This window comes from Pholis gunnellus (assembly GCF_910591455.1).
Source record: "Pholis gunnellus genome assembly, chromosome: 18".
Classification (NCBI taxonomy): Eukaryota; Metazoa; Chordata; class Actinopteri; order Perciformes; family Pholidae; genus Pholis; species Pholis gunnellus.
Genome location: NC_136545.1, coordinates 3,596,169 through 3,611,977, shown reverse-complemented (window position 1 = coordinate 3,611,977; position 15,809 = coordinate 3,596,169). Strand labels below are relative to the sequence as shown.

The window sequence follows — 15,809 nt, the reverse complement described above, 5'->3', positions numbered from 1 at the left end:
GGTGGAGGAAATACAGTATTTAAAATGTTACTTAAGTAAAAAGTATCAACAAAATGTACTTAAAAGAATAAAAAGTGTAAGTACTTATTATGCAGAATGCCCCATAGAAGTATATTATATTATTCAGCTTTTATCACTAACAAATGCATGCAATTTAATGTTTTAGATACTTTGTATACTACTGGGTAGATCAGTAGTATAGCGTGTTTTTTTGCATATTCTGTGACTGAATGAAGCTCTGGCGGGTCACACAAGTCTGCACATGAAAAACAATGAAGCAAATAAAAGAGGAATCATTGCCCTCCCAGAGGAAAACCTCCAAGATGACCACCGGTCGTCTTGAAACGAGTCTGAGGCACTTTTCAGCAGTTTGAGTCCAGATGGACTAGAGGAAACCTCGACATCAGATATCTTCATCCGAGGATAGACTGAGACATCCAGTCAAACGACGTGCCACACCAAAGGAATACACAACCTCCACTTAAGCCTGCGTCAGTCTTTTAGAAACGAGTCATCGCTGGTGGCACGCACGCTGCTAAAAATAAAGGTTCCTTGATTGTGAAAGAAAAGAAACCCTACTTCATACTTGCACTGACATGGTTTGGAGGCATGTCACAATACATGGTCTAAATGAGGCCCTGTGTCCTCTCCAGATATTATATGTTGTGTATTAAATCACTGAGGTGTAAGGATACAGTCAAGTCATAAATCTGATTGGCTCAACAGGTCAGGCAGCACGGTTTTCTAGAGAGAAGACTACTTCTAAAGTAGTTTTAGAGTGGCTGTGTGGAGTGTGGATCCAGCACCGCCCCCCATACCCCCCTAAACGGCTCGATACCCCCCTCCTTCAGATCCCCTTTGGTTTCTGCTCATGTAGCGTCTCCCTTAATACATAAAAATAACTCAAAAGGACAAAAGTCTGGACATCCAGCAAAGACCGGGGGGGGGGGACGTGATCCATGTGGAAACAACAGACAAAACTTCTCTGGTGCTGGCAGCTCTGAGATGGACGGATGAAGAGAGAAAGAGGAGTCGTTTTTCTGATACCGTTTGAAGTGCGAGGAGCCGCTGGGATCAGAAGTGTTTTTCTTGACGTGATATCCTCAACACAGGACTCTCCTGGATGATTCAGCGATTACATATTTAGCTTATGGCCACCAGTTGAAATTTCTTCTACTGCATTTCTAAGGAATCGTGGGTTTTCTGTCAGTTTCGCACGGCAGACAGGTGACAATACTCTAATTCCCATTAGCTCATGAAGAAGAAGCCAGTCTGAGGCGTGAATCACAGCAGCAGCACATTTATTAAACAAAACATAACGCCGGAGCTGCTAAATTCTTGGGCTGCAACAAACAATTATAGTCATAATCAATCAACTATTTTTCTAGAGTAATCGTTTGGTCGATAAAATGTCAGAAAATAGTGAATGTCCATCCCAGGTTCTCCAAGGTGATGTCTTTAAATGTCTCATTGCGTCTGTCCAAAAGCCAAAGATATTCAGTTTAGTATAAGAGAAGACAGAGAACAGCAGGAAATCTCCCTATCTGAGAGGCTGAAAACAGCGTTTTTTTGTATGAAAACTACTAATCAAAAATAGTTGGCGACTATTTTTCTGTTGATCGTCTGACAAATCGTTGCAGCTCTAATAAATTGTTTCTTACCCCAAAAGCACCTTGGGAGTCGTAGTTACCTTCTACCCCAACCTCTTCCTGGCTTCTAACTTTTCAAAGGGACGGATTCTCTCTCTCTCTCTCTCTCAGTTATTCTTTTGACAAACTTGATGGAGTGCTCTAGCTATGAGTCACATACAGAAACAAAAATGTATGCGACTGTTACGCTCAGAACCAGAGGCGCCACCAACAGCCCACGCCACTCACACATGGGGGGGGGGGGGGGCTCAGGGGTGTGACAGAATAAGTTTGAGAGCCACTAAGGAAACTACATAGCACAACAAAAAACACCACAGTCTCAATAGAGGAGGACCTTTCAGGATAATCAACTGTTACTTTTGAGGTCAAGTTTTGAAGTAAATGAAGACACATTTCTGTGACAGCTACAGCTACACAGCCTCATCTAAAATAAAAAGAGAACCGGGGGTTCAGCAGCAGCAGCAGGGCTGCGAGGATCGCTCGACTCGGAAAACAGGTTTTTGGTTAATTGGTTTCGTGCCAAGCATTGCTATGGCAACAACAAAGAGCAGGGAGGGAGGGATTCACGGGGAGTGGGACAGGAGAGAATACCTGAGCGACGACCTGAAACCTGAGACGAGGGAGGAGGTGCGGCTCTCGCTCAGAGGTGAGGAGGACGCGTCAAACAAAAGATAAAATAAAGGGACTTTGTTTCTACACTGGTGACCCACACCCTGAAGACACGGTGTCCAGCTCCAACAGCCCTTTAAAGAAAAAGATCAACTCTTCAAATATTATTTTACATTTACGATCACAGTTTTTGCATTTTATGTTCCCAGAGCAAACCTACTGGCTAATAAAACTTGCACACACACACACACACACACACACACACATATACAGACATACATACATACATCCGTTTTAACCTATACATTTTCACTACCTTTTAGGCAAAATTTCATGACCATACTTTCTCTGAAGCGTCTGTCTATTCATGAAACATCTGAATAACACAATCTGGGTCTGACGTTATCCTGCGAAACGTTCAGCAACGTCACCGATCTGTCTGAACATAAAACTATGGTTTAACCAATATCGATTTCTCTCAGTCTCACATTTATTACACAGGTATTTGTGAATTAAAACAATTCTTGTCGGAAAACAGACAGAGGGGTTTTTAAACCAATCAGGGCATATTTGTCTTCTATCAATTGATATTGGCAGATCAAGTTAATATAGTACCTTTTCTATTTTTAGCCTGCATGGACAGATTCGTGTTGAACCTGTTGATCCAGGACACCAAACCTGATCCACCAAAACTAATCACTTGTTTTCTTTTCAGTCTGTGGAGTTTTGAACAAAATTTCATTGAAATCAATGAGACGTTTTTTTGATATCGCCTGCTAACAAACAAAAGAACAGTAAGCAAAACCTCCTTTGCAGCCGGTAAGAGTGAAAGATACTTCACTTATTCGTTATGCATCGGGATGAGCTCCCGCTGTGATGGGGAATGTAATTGTGTGTGTGTGTGACCGAGCGTGTCAGGTTAATGCGGAGTCGGGTTTCTGGGGCACCTGGGAGTGAGTGAGTGAGTGAGTGAGTGAGTGAGTGAGTGAGTGTGTGTGTGTGTGTGGACCTAAACAGGTGGGAAACAAAAAGAATAAAGACTGCCTGTTCTCGGCTGGAATACCATTTGATGCAGTGACTCTGCACATAGAGCTTTATCCACATCAGTGAGAGGCTGTGCTCACTTAAAAAACAGCAGTCCTCTGATTGTCTGGTGATAAAACTACATGACACAAATATGTTGCAGCAAGAGCATTTAGTCCTGTTGCGTTGCCCCCCCCCCCGTACACTATACACAAAAAACGACTTGTGAAATGCCCCGCCGACAGACGGTGGATGTGCTCGGAGCAGATCAGCTGTTAATTAACCAAGAGAGGATATGAGCATTGAAGTTATGAAATGTACAGTGTCATGCACACTCACAATGAATGGGGTATTCCTACTGTTTACATCGCGGCCGTAGAGAAAACTTTAATTAGGAAAACTAAAAAAATCATAGCTATGTCGCTGTTGAAGCTGCACAACACACTGTTCCAAAGGGGACCTGTGATATTTACAACTAGAATTTCTTGGATCTACAAACAGCTCCCCAGATGAATGGAAGCAAGCACTCGTTTCTTCACTTTGGCTCAGTTTTATAGGCTAAAGTTGAGCTGATATGCGTTTTAGAGCCTTTTTAGGACTGTAACTGGCAATTATTGTCATTATCAATTAATCTATGGGCTATTTTTATTAATAATGAAATAAATGTTAAATGTTTAGTCTCTAAAATGTCAGAGATGTCTATTTATAATGCCGTTTATCATGAGAAGAGCAGAAATAGCTGTAAATCCTCAAGCTGGTGAAGCTGGATGTCTGCTCGAGAAATAAAATAAATGCATGTTGTTAACATTATCAATGAATCCACTAGTAGCTTCAGAACTGAAAGCATGTTCACATTCAGTCCACTGTTCTCTGTGTGTGTGTGTGTCTGTATGTGTCTGTGTGTGTCTGTGTGGGCTGTTAATGAAGCTAAATGAAGGCCAATCAGTCGAGTCTCCATTGAGCTTATTCAGCATTTCACTCAGAGTCCTGACAACGAATCCATGAACAGCCCTTGAGCAAGGCACCAACACTGCCAGAGTTAGGGGTTCAACTTCTCTCTGGGTGATGTCAGTCTAAAGCCACGGTCGTCGGCAGACGTCACGATAAATGACACTCGGAGTGAATTCATACAGTGCTCCCCAAAACCAACAAATAACACTAACATTACTTTTGTAGTCAAATTGTATTTGACTCTTAATTTGCCTACAGGTGGGTAGGGTCCCATGCATGTGGCCATGTGTATGTGCAATCGCATATATTTACGGGCATGCATTTGTATGGGCGCATTTGTGGGATGTGTTTAGATACGTTTGTACGCAGATGTATGCATTTGTGTCATGTTGCCTATTTATTCACAAAGGGCTCTGAACTTTAATTTAAAAACTAATTTAACAACAGACTGGTGAAACCGAAACCTTTTAACATGTAAAACAGACAACAACAAAAAAGAAATAATCTGATTGTAACAAACACTTCGCCGTCTGAACAGCTTCAGTCCCCAAACGTATCTAAACACACAGAAGAGGCTGTGACGTCTACACCTCAGCTAAACCCTTCGAATCCAATTTGACTCTTAAGACGCAATTCAAATTCTCAGTCGCTGGTCTCAACTCAAGGTCCAAACATTTCCATAAGCAAAAAGGACCGAGACTCTCTGCCGCTTGTTTATGGAAAAAACACCCGGACCCGGAGTCACTGTGTTCAGAGGCAACAACACCAGCTATCGCACCGTGTGGGTGCGTTTCACAAGCTGCCCGGCATCTGTTTGTCCGTCACATGTTTATGTTGTAACATGGTGAAGTTACACTCCACCCAGAATCTCTCTCTTTACTGGGAAAGATCTCCCTTAGACCGGGGAGGCAGCTGTAAACAAAACAAGTTATAGTTGGAACAGAAAACTGCATCTGTGGGCAACGTCGATTCATGTCAGTAGAAATAGACACTGATCGGTGACGTTTCACAGCAGGAACAAAAGGAAAAAGTTCTGAGGGTTTCTCCCCTTTTCTTTCTCCCCATCTTAAATATTCTCCTCCATGTCCCTACCGAGACTCATCCGTCCGCCCATCCAACAGCTTCCCTATCACTTACTAAGGGATGGAACTCAAAGCAATGCGATTAACCCTTTCAAACCAATGCAAAAGTACAAAACACAGATGCAGGATTTCCTTAATTTCCCTCAATACCAGGGCTGAAGACACCTACACTTGAATACCAATACCAAAAAGACAGTGTACAAATATCATGCTAAAATGCACAATCAGTTGAAGTTCGCTGGAAGTGATGTAGGGTTAGCCTGGTGCGTTTTCATGTGGAGTGAGCACCGAACCAAACTGCGTTCAAAAAACGTAGCCTTTTAAACGCCACGTTGCTCATCAGCAACCGGTCATGTGGTAACTTAGGAGGCCGTTTGGCCACGTGTGCTCTGATCAATTTGGCATGCAGTTGACACACCTGTCATAAGCTTGCTATCATTAAAACCTCAACTCCTGGCATTATCTCCCGGTGTTCTTAACCAATGATTTGGGAGAAGGAATTAACGGGAGTAAAAATGGGAACCAGCTTTTTCTCATGCGGTGGATCTCATTTATCCTCTTGTGAATAATGGTAATTTCCAAAAGTAACTATCAAGTATTTGAAAAAGTAACTGATGCATATTCAAAACCAAAAATCTTTCAAAGTGTTCAATTTGTGATTGGAATGTGATGTGGCATTTTGTTTCCTTGTTGGTAAGAATATTTATTATATTAATAGGGAAATAAGTTTGGTTGTACTGTTCAGTAACTTCAAAAAAATAGTCTTAAAAACCAATGTGGTGTTCAGCTACATCACTACTTTTATCAATACAATCCTTTATGTGTATTCAGTTGCCAGTTTATTAGGTAAACCTAGTAAACTAAGGCAATCTAATAACTTATAAAAGAACCGTCCTGATACAACGTGAAGGCTATAATGTTAAAAGGTTCCACTCAATGATCATGTTGGAGGTGTGGCCTACTGCTGTTGAATTGCATTGACTGAGAGTCTACATTCCTTAATCAACAGAGATGGACAAAGAAACTATTGTAACAGTTTGCTACTTTACACGTTTTTTAAACTAGAGACACTAAAATGATCAACTAAAACACAAGTTACAGGCCAACGTCAACGTTTCAAGCGAATATTTTAACCCCAAAACAAACTAGTTCCAAACCAGCGACGCTTCCTCAGAGAGGGAAGGTGAGTCGAGCAGCAGCCGCCCAGGTGAAACCGTCACCTGCCCTCTGTGCATTTTAAACGCCATTAAGCCTTTTTGTGTTTGAAAAACTCAACGTAAAACACGCATGGACATTCACACATTCAACTGGACTTACCGCGTGTCCTTCGACAGATTTCTATTTAAAAATTAAGAGGTGAACGCTGCTCTCCGTCGGTGTCCTGGGCGTTTCGTCACCGCACCATGTTTTCCTCTTCTTCCTGCTTGTAGAGAGCTGACAGGCAGCGGCGGCTCCCCGCCCTTCTTGTACTTCTTCTCCTGCCCCCTCCCACTCCCCCCTCACCTGCTTTACCCCCGGCCGAACCTGCCGGACCGGTCCGACACGCCCATCGCTTCGAACGATAATAAATAGCTCCTTTAAAAAAAAAAAAAACGTGCGCAAAGTCGGAAGCTCTAGCTCCGAGGAGTTTCTGGTCACGTGACGCACAGGTAAAAGGTGCGTAATTGAATTGTTAATTAAACCAGGACTGCGGTCGAAAAGTCCAAAAGTGACTGCCTTATGTACATAACCACTTTTCCTTGACCTTTATGGGGTAAAGGAAAGACGTGAAGGAGAATTAATGAGGAGTTATGAAAAGACAACCGTGGTGTTCAGAGAATCCGATTCCACTTTCACTAAACTTTGTAATTATAAGGTGATGGCAGATGTCACTGACGGAGGTCTGCCATGGTGGAACTACAACGAAGAAGAACTACAAAAAGCGCAACTAAAACATGACTCATATAAATCTGTTGGTGTTTTATGCAGGCTTTATAAAGAGCTTCTTCTGTGAGAGGCTGCTTCACTCGTGGTGTGAAGGAGAGGAACCGGAGCTCCTTCCTGCTGCTGCTGCTGCTGCTGTCGCTCTTAACAATCAACATGCTTCAGTAGAAACTGACACACGCAGATCCAACAGTTCGGTTATATTGTGCTTTCTAACATTTTTTTATAATTTATCTTAGGCCAAACTTGTTGTTTTTTTTTACTGATGCTTCTTGTTATTGAGAACGAGAATTTGTTCATTGACAGTTTTCTATATTTACTGTTCATTGTAATATTCACATACTTATTTGTTAGTACGTTTGAAGTAAATAAATACATATGAAATGAAACGAAAGGATTGTCACTGTTTATTCATAATCATCAACATGAATCCCATTACTTTATGACTGCATGAAAATAAGTGTTAAACCTGTGTGAGAGCCTATCCTGCACAGGTTTATTAACAAGGAGGACATTAATCAGAGAGGCAAAGAAGAGTCCAAAGATGACCGTTAAAGAGCTGCAAAAGTCCACAGGCAGGATTTGAGTTTCTGTCCACAGGACCAATTTAAGCCGTTCGGTTCATTTGGTTGTTGTAAATAGATAGAAACGCTACAGAGCGCTTAAATTAGCAGTGCCAGCTATAGTAATTAATAATTCAACAGCTGTAAGAGTGTGGTTATCGTTAAATAGACGCATTCAGATGCGGTAGGAGTTTCTGACAGTTCATATAAATATCATACATATCAGTCCAATAATTAATATCAACCCTTTACTGTTAATGATGTCTCTCACGCACGTACGTGCACGTACGTACACGTGAAAGCCATGGAAACAGAACCAACATGACTTTAGAGCTGCTCAGAATCTCTCGTTTGCTGTCTGAGTTGACCTGAGGTAACCCCGAGCAAAACCTGTCCGCTGGAAGCGGAACTTTTGAAAACTTGGACAACTTCTGTTGAAAAAGGATTCGTTGGAAAGCTGAACCAGAAGAGAAAAACTTTATTGTTCGAGTGACTGCTGCCTGAAAATGGCCTTCCATAGACCCCCCAACGTGGAGCACCTGCTGGACCTGGACCGGATCAACGACCAAAACTTCATTGAAGGTAAGACATCTTCTAACACCACACATAATTAACTCATCGATCAGATCATTAAAACATGTTTCTGTACGAATAAATCATCTAAAATGATGAATTTTAAGGTGGACATTTAACGGAATGTTGGGGGAAAACAAACATTTTGACGGCTGCAGACACTCACAGGCGTTTTTTCGGTGTAAAATGAATATTAGATGATATAAATGAGCGGATTTTCGCGGGACCGGTGCAGAACGTGTTAACAATGGTGTAGTGACATGAAAACACAGTTGTTTTGGTTTGGGGGCATCATTTTTTCCACATTTCCAGTTCACGATTTGGGAAACAAAATGGCGCCTGGGTCTTTTATTTTGAAAAATGCTAAATCTTGCAAAATGGAGATGATGGAACTCTGTAGAGTTAAGGTCAGCACGTCTGAACGAGCTGCTGTTTACCACCCAGAGTCTGTTGTTCTGTGTACATGGTTGAGTTTGTTTGTTGAAGCTTAGCTTCACATCTATCCGGAGCTGTTACAAGTCATTTCAAGTTCAATGTTTATAATATATGAATGTAAGCTGTTGAGTTACTTTAAGAGCTCTCTAGGAAGAAATCGACGATGTGGCCGAGCCTCACAGAGGCGATGGAGACGGTGAGTGGGATGATTTGTACATGCAGCTTACACCTTAAAAAGAATGAATCAGGCCTGAAGGTCTCCTGTTGAATCCCAGCTCCTCCACCAGGAGAAGAAGGGACGAGAGTGACGAGGAGGAGGCTGCAGCTAAGAGGCCGAGGTGGTCTGATGAGCGTGACTTAGACTAACTCCACGATAAGTTTCCTGGCTGACAATCCTCCTGGAATTACATTACATATTTAATGAATATGCAATTAATGCAAAAATATAATTTAATATCATAAATTGATATTATGCAAATAAAATGCAATTACATATTACCTAAAATACAAGAGTGTGTTATGTAAAAACAGTTAAAATAGGCTCCAAAATGAACCGTATATGTTATTGTTTAAACCTGTTTGTCTGTCAAGTATTACTAATTCAATAATTCAAAGATTACTTGTTTTACTAACAATGTTTCTTTCTTCAGACGAAAAAGGTGCAGATGAGCTTCTGAACATTTATACATATAATTTAACTTATTCTGTAACTCAAAGATTATTTCTCTGTTTTATTAACAATTCCTTTTCTGAGGCGAGTATGAGCTTTTTAATGTATTTTTTTTCACCAATTTTAATAAATTGGTGAAAACAATATATTTTACAATAATTTATCGTCTAAACTAATCTGAAATCATTAATCTCACTTCATCTGACTCAACCACCTAATGTTACTGGTGCTCATCATGGACAAAAATGCGAGTGTGTGTCTGACATGTGAAGAAAGTGACCTAAAATAAATAGTAATATAAAGACAAAGGAAACATCGTGCTACTATGACATTGCTTAAACTAGCTACATACTGTTTATCTATGCAACATCTCTTATTTAGAAATGCAAAGAGTATTTGTCCGTCCTACTAACCTTTATCGATTGTTCTCTACTCTTATCTCACGCCACCACCTGAGCTGGAGGTGAGTATGAGCTTCGGACTGAGAGATAAAGTGACCAAATATAAACTACTCAGTGGCGGGCCGTGCATTTTATACCTGGGCCTTCAGTGCTGTAACACCACCTAATAACCTCATGATGGCGCCACAGCTACGGTTATTTGTTTCTAGGGCTGTAACATCACGTATTCGTATTAAACCGTTCGGTATGATGCTTACAAACTGAACAATACGTTTGAATAATACTAGCGCATTTGGAAGATGCAGAAGCTTAAATTGTGGGAAATATAATGTTTTCGGTGGACTGCGCTCACGTAGGAGATAACGGGCTGTGACCTCTCAACATGGAACAAAAAGAACCATAACAAAAAACAGCTGAGGCACCGTGTGTGTTCTGGGAGGCTACGCTAAACTAGCTTAACAAACAATAACACCGCGCATGACGGTATGCTTCGTAATTAACGGACAATGCATACAGTCCAAATCTATATAATTAACACAATGACCACAACATACTCACAAGAACCAGTCACATATATTCATATGACAACAGAGCAACAAATCAATCCAGCAGACCTGCAGCGGAACACGCATTCTGCTACATACTCGAGGGCCATTCAGATATTAGATGTAAAAAAACAAAAACAGTTCACTTACCAAATGCTGATCACTTCAAACTCCATCCTCCTTTCTTTGTTGACAAAGAGTTTAATCCCACGGTTAAATCCCAACTCACAAATCTGTTTCTCCTCCTCCTTCAGCCATTGAGTGTTAAAAAAACAAAGCTCGGTAAAAAAAAGAAAAATCTACACCAAGCAAAATGCAAAAAATGTCATAATTTCTTCCATATCTTTCAATTTGAACTCTTACTACTCTGACTAAGCCTCTGCTTAAGTTTTGTTTTCCAATAGTTACATGCTCGCCCACTGACCAATCACAGCACACGCTGCACCTCACTGCAGTGCTGCACCTGAAAACTGAGCTGCGAGTTAATGCTGACGTACTTGTAGGCCAGCTAGAAGGCTCTGGCACGTCAAAGAATACGCCCAACATGTCAAACTAAAGATCTGATTGGTTGAAGACTATGACAATCAACAATATTGTCCCCATTCACTTAAACTGCACAGGGATTCACTGGTGAGTCTGCAGGCCTGGGGCCTCTCTTCTTACCTAGAGACACAGAGGTGAAATCTGATTGGATAAAAGCTCTACTTAAAACAAGCTGCACTGGAAGCAGAGCAACTGAGGAAGACAGTAGCTGTGAAATGAGAAAATAAGATAATGGGAAAAATATTTTTATAAATTATAATTCATAGTATTGTATTTAAGAAAAATGATTACATTATAAAATAGCTATAACTTTGTGATTCTGTTTAGGCCAGCAGAGAAGGTCTTGCTGGCCCTGACGGCCCACCATGTTTGGGGATCATGTTTTTAGAAGATTCCAGCTGTCCTGTCTTATAAAACATGCTGAGTTTTTAATTTAGAGTCCATTTCTACTCACCTCACAAAATGAACCACTATAATAAAGTAAACAGAAAAGGATAACTCTTACATGCGCTGGACCCATCCTTTCATGGCCGTGTGTAAGGAGCTCCCATTGGAGACTTTGGCGGGCTTTTTTCTGTCAGCACAGTCGGCATCGCTTTTCACACCATAGTTAACTTCAACACTTCCAATCATATGTCCTGCAGCTGAACATACACAAAACATGGATACAATATTAACAAAGGGTGACAGGAGGAGATGGAAGAGAGCAGCTGAATCATGAGAGAAGAAATGGGGTGCTGCTAATAAATAGATTTTATATAATGTTAAAGATAAATAAACAGTAAAATGCATACGGCATTGGAGCTCGCTGTTTACACCAGGACACACCACATCATAGAGTAGTCCTGCAGCGAAATATTGTGTATGTAAGCAGGCTATATCAGTTAAATCAGCACTGAAGACCCACTTAGTACAAGTTCTACAGGGATACAACATGAATGGAGCGGCAAGGAGAATCTGAGGGTTTTGGGGATTATTGACAGGATTGGAAAGCAGGAAAAAATTTATCTCTGCTGTTTCTATTTTCATTTTTTATACAATCTTTGTTTTTTTGTTGTGAATTACAAAATTGTTTGATTTGTTCAGGAAATGATGAATGATTTGTGAATTATGAATGATATTTTACAGATTAAAGTTTACAGCATAAAACCATTAATTGAATACAGTATACAATATATAACAAGCAGAAATATATTTTAATATAAGTTTAATATATGGTAAAATAAAGTTTAAAAGGCACAAAAGGAAGTAAAGGAAGAAAATCTGAAAAATAAATCGGAGTTTCATAGAAATTGGAATAATTTACCATCAGATGTCAAACACCAAGTTGCAGCGAGGACTGAAAGATATAAAGCATTTCAAATATAATGAATTCTATAAAGGACATGGAACATGATTTGGTCCCACGTTACAGTCACAGTTAATGACCGTTAAAAACAACAGAACAGGTCGTGTACTCACAGGTGATGATTGTCAATCTTGTGGAAAGCATCTTGTCAGCTGTTGCAGACGATGATAGTGACACAGCAAACCACCGCGTTTTATACAATTTCTTCTTCATTTGCGTAATAAGCACACACGCTATCCTGAAATAAGAGGGCCCCTAAAACCAACAGTAAACATCCCTGGGGGGTAAACCGTCAGTACACACAGTACAGAAACAAATAGAGATTGTTGCTTGAAGAGTTTTACTGTATACACTGAATGACAGAACTTATATAATTAGTTTTCAGTATGTCAATAGGAGGCACATATTTTAAATTTGGCATTTTTGTAGAGTTAATTCTCATGTTAACAATCCCAGTGAGACAGAATTAATTTTCAGTATTTCAGTATTTCCTGTATTGCAAACTTTGGAGTTTTTACACACAGTGGGCATTTACCAGACAGGCCTCCTAAAATATGTTATAGCCTAGCATACCAAGTTGCATCATGGGAAATGTAGGATCTAATGACCCATACTAGGGACCAAAAGACAAGAGATATGCACTTCTTAAGCTTTAATTTGGACCTCTCTTTTTATGATCATGAGAGCATTACCAATTTCTAAGGTAACTTTAAAAATATAGATAAAAATTGCACAGCACCAGCCTGAGCAACAGAAGTAGTTTTTGGACATCCTATTTTTATGGAAGGTGGTCGTAATAGTCAAACAGCCAGAAACGAAGAAGTAAAATCAATCAGACTATATTAATGAGATTTTCCCTGTTTTGTTAAAGGTTGATGGGCTGTAAAGTGCATTTATCCTGGGTACCTGGACATGCTGGCTGAGATTCATTAAAATTGAATTAAAAAAGATTAAAAAAAAATAAAACATAAAGAACAAATGATCAGGCTAGAGATAATAGGAAAGAAAGCATCCAGCTGGGTTGTGCTGCTTTGTTTGTTCTGAGACAGTCCAACATGTCTTTTTTTCTAAACTGTAGTAAATAGCGTAGCTAAATTACAGCTAGCTGGCTAACCTTAGCTTGCTTGCTCGCTAACGTTGTAGCTAGCAAAATATGAATTACTTCACAAGCTAAAAAAGTCATAGTTTAGCTTTAGCATGTCGAATAAAGTAATAAATAAGTCACAGTATAGCATATTGAATAAAGTCATAGTAGACCTATATTATGTCAAAAAAAGTCATAGTAGTAAAATGTAAATTGGGTAATCTTTTCTTCCAATCAGAGCGGTGAAACGTGCCACGCAAACAAAAAATAATTAATAGAAAGACTTATGATTATTATTTGTCTTAATAACTATTAACCACCAAATACTTCAGTTCAAAACAGTTTTAAGGTCTTAAATCCATCAACTGACTAATTCCCAAACTCAGGAGCAGGTGAGATTGGATGTTGCTATAGTTACCATCAAGTACACGGGACGCAATATATTAGCATTTGAATATGAATTTGCAAACATAGACAGCTTAACAATGTTAAAAGGAGAATTTGTTGAGTTACTTGCAACAGCTTAAACTTTTGTTCTGACTTGTGACTCTGCAAAGCAATAGACACATTTTATTTGTAATATACAGTGTTATTTCATTACTGCTAACGGGTCATAATGTGTGGAGTTTTGTGAAAACTGTGCCATGGAAAACATAGTGAACGCTGGACTAGCAAATAGTGAATTCATAAAAGAAGACATTATCTGCCCTTGAGAATAGAATAGAATGCTGGATGGAACACGCACTGTTCTCTGACTCGAATAAATTAGAATGTTAACGTGTCATCTTATGTATGAAGCCAGGTGCTTGTGCAAATTAAACTCAGTATCTTCCAAAACTTTACAGAGGACAGCCGGACAGCTCTGAGGCTCTGAGGCTCTGAGGCAGGCCGTGGGAAAACAACTGCTCATAATTTATAGTACAGTTTTATTTTATTTGACTGTGGTCAGGCTTCCTGGGGGGCTCCCTGTTGACGTGAAGGTCTATCATCTGGCTAGTTGGCTGAGGCTTTTCAACCTATTACAGTCGGGTGTTGCCCTTTCATGTAAGCAGATTCATGCTCACTGTGTTGAGCTGTTTGGAGAGTGTCCTGCAGTATATGTTAACAACTACATTCTGGTTAGTAGCCCATGGCTTCTCGGAACCAAAGGTGACGGTGAGCGTTCGAACTGTGGGGAAGACTCAGTAGGGCTCTGCCAACTGCAGTTGTAGAAATGTTGTATAGTATGGAAAAAAAACAACTCCACAGAGGACAGCTGGACAGCTCTGAGGTAGGCCGCAGCATATTTTCAGAACTGCCCCCAGGTAGTAGCTGGCTTCTCGGAGCCAATGCTGATGGTGAGCGTTTGAACTGTGGGGAAGACTCAGTCGCGCTCTTGAGTCCTGCCAGTGATAGGTCACTGTGTGGCTTAGTTCGCTGTGTGGGGCAAGCCGCAGGCTGCCGTCAGCAGAGTGTAAAGATGGTCGGCCAGTTTTCAGTGCTACCTGGGGGCAGGAAGTCTTTGTGCCAGTCTGCCTCAGAGCTCACTTCAAGCTTCCCGTGGGTCTGATGTAGGATGCTGTGGTAAGATACTTGCACCAAACTCCTGTCGTGTAAACCAGTAGCATATCTGACCTGTAACTTTGGATTCAGAATAGACTTTGACTGCTACCACTTTTTGTAATTTGGCTCAGGATGCCTTGATTTTTGTACAATTACACTTGTTTTAACTTATATTCAGGAGGTTTTCATGTCACATAAACATGAGCAGCCTCCCCTCTCCAACCCAAACACATTAACCAATGTACCTGTAGTGTTACCTCAACAATTATGGATATAATAGAATAAAAATAAATACAATGAAATAAATGAAAGGAAATAAAGGAAAAAAGAGAGTTCTGTCATCGCCTGTATTAATAGAGAGCCAGCCAACCAGATTTTAACTTGAGTTTTGTTCAAAAGGCAAATTATTATTTCACTTTTCACAATAAAATGAACGAATGTGAAAAGCAAATTCCTTCTTTAAGCTGAAAAGGACAATTTGTCCGAAGAAGAATGTAATAGATTTCTTTTTTTCTGCATTGTAACATAAATGTACATTATTTCTGCTCTTGAGAAACATTTTAAGAACTCCAATATGTTGATACTCTTTGAAAAAAACCTGCTTTTTGTGTGCTGCCAACCTAAAGTCCTCATGTGAAGTCATTCGATCAGAGGAAACGCTTTGTCAGGCTTCACGTGACGAGTGTGTTGTTTGAAATTCTGCCTCAAGTTAATGTGTGTGTGTGTGTGTGTGTGTGTGTGTGTGTGTGTGTGTGTGTGTGTGTGTGTGTGTGTGTGTCTATTGTACACGTTTGGTAAAAGTTATCAGATTCAAAACCACAAAGTAGAGCTGATTAATGTCAAAACTTTGGCTCAAACTGAAGGGGTT

The 15,809-nt window shown here is 40.2% G+C and overlaps 1 protein-coding gene across 1 annotated transcript in view; it reads right to left on the bottom strand.

Annotated features, from left to right (window-relative positions):
- The window catches only part of atp8b1 (ATPase phospholipid transporting 8B1), a 31,814-nt gene extending 25,053 nt beyond the window's left edge, over window positions 1–6,761 (bottom strand). Inside the window, exon 1 of the mRNA XM_079179580.1 lies at window positions 6,632–6,761. The gene's annotated coding sequence lies outside the window, so the exon portion shown is untranslated. The remainder of the gene's footprint in view (window positions 1–6,631) is intronic.
- Between the last annotated feature and the right edge of the window lie 9,048 nt (window positions 6,762–15,809).